Source organism: Elephantulus edwardii, unplaced genomic scaffold (assembly GCF_000299155.1).
Source record: "Elephantulus edwardii isolate Elephantulus edwardi_28Jun2011 unplaced genomic scaffold, EleEdw1.0 scaffold00150, whole genome shotgun sequence".
Classification (NCBI taxonomy): domain Eukaryota; kingdom Metazoa; phylum Chordata; class Mammalia; order Macroscelidea; family Macroscelididae; genus Elephantulus; species Elephantulus edwardii.
The window spans coordinates 7,965,553-7,967,413 of record NW_006399900.1 but is presented as its reverse complement, the minus strand read 5'-3'; the positions used below and the strand labels follow the sequence as shown (position 1 = coordinate 7,967,413).

The window sequence follows — 1,861 nt, the reverse complement described above, 5'->3', positions numbered from 1 at the left end:
AGAATCTTACTTGCGTGTGAAATCAACGATATTGTTCTGTAGTTTCCGCATTCTGTTGGGTCACCCTTTTTTGAAATGGGAACAAAATAGATCTCTTCCAGTCAGTTGGCCAAGTGGTTTTTCTCCAGATTTCTTGGCACAACTTGGTGAGCACATCCAGGGCAGCATCTGTTAGCTGAAATATGTCAATTGGTATACCACCTATTCCAGGGGCTATTTTTTGCTATTTCCTTGAAAGCATCTTGAACTTCTTCCTTCATCACCATAGGCTCTTGCTCAAATGTTATTTCATTAAATTCTTCTGTGTCTCCTTTCGGTACAATGACTCAGTATATTCCTTCCATCTTTATCCTTGTGGGACTGTGTTAGTTCACTCAGCTTAATGTTCTCCTTTACCTTCCTGGCTAGGTAATACTTTAAAAAATCATTGCTCCTGCATGCAGCATAGTATTCCTGGGATCAAGTTTAGAAGTGCTAGTCCAAGGACGAAGAGACTGCCAGGTATAATCAGAAATGTATAATCTAAAGAAGATAAAATTGATGCATGGGACCTTCTAAAAATTAAATCTCTATGCATATCAAAAGCTTTTTCCAACAGGGTGAAAAGAAAACCTACAGACTGGTAACAGACATTTGGTAATACCATCTCAGACAGGAGTCTTATAACAAAAGTTTACAGAATATTCCTGGGCCTCCACAAGAAAAAGACTGATAAAACAATTACAAAATTGGCAAAATACATGGAATAATTTTCACAGACAAAGATACTCAAATGGCAAACAGATGTGCGAAGATATGCTCCAAATGACTGGCAATAAGAGAGATGCAAATCAAAACCATGTTGAGATACCATCTCACTCCAGTAACAGTGACAAAGTTTAACTGGGCAACAAGTAATAAATATTTGAGAGGATGTGGTCAGAAAGGAACTTATACATTGTTGGTGGGATTGTAAGGTGGTACAACCATTCTAGAAGTCAGTTTGGCACTTCCTCAAAAAGTTGAACATAAAAATTTCATATATCCTAACTATTTCACTACTCGGAATATAGCCTGAGAATATGAGAAATGAGGCACAAACTGTACACCAGTGTTCATAGCATCATTATTCACCATTGCAAGAACATGGAAATGGCCCAGATGTCAACCATAAACTAATGTATTGAGAAATTATGATACATTCACACAGTGAAATACTATGCAGCACGAAGGAGCAATGAGTTTTTGAGCTTTTTTGAGACTTGCTTTATGTCCTAATATATGATCAGTTCTGGAGAATAGACCATGTGCATCTGAGAAGAAAGTAAACTGGAGTTTTAGTTGGGTGCAGTATCCTGAATACATCCACAAGATCAAGTTGACTGACTATGTAGTTTAGAATTTCTGCGTCTTTATTAAGTTTCTTTCAAGTTAACATATCCTTTGGGGAGAGTGGTGTGTTCAAGTCCCCTACCACTATTGTGGTGCTGTCTTTTTCATTATTCAAGTCTGTTAACCATTGTTTTATGTATTTTGCAAGTCTGTAATTTGATGTTGACCAATGTAATGTCATCTTGATCACTGTGCCTTTAATCATTATATAGTGTCTTCCTTTTATGGTGGTTTTCATCCTGAAGTCTATTTTATTAGTAATTAGTATTGCCATTCCTACTTTTTGTGAATGCTGTTTACTTGTTATATTTCCTCCCACCCCTTGATTTTCAGTCTTTTCCCTCATTTCTTAGATGTGTCTCTTGAGTTAGCATATTGCTAGGCTTTGTTTTTGGTTTTAGGGTTTCTTTTTCATCTCCATTCTGCTACTCTTTTTATCTTGATTGGTACATTTAATCAATTCACATTGTTGTTGTTGTTGTTATGTGCC

At 36.5% G+C, this 1,861-nt stretch overlaps 1 protein-coding gene across 2 annotated transcripts in view; it reads left to right on the top strand.

Moving 5' to 3' along the window:
* KIF16B (kinesin family member 16B) overlaps positions 1 to 1,861 on the top strand; it is a 385,768-nt gene that overhangs the window by 350,297 nt on the left and 33,610 nt on the right. The gene's annotated exons all lie outside the window — the stretch shown is intronic.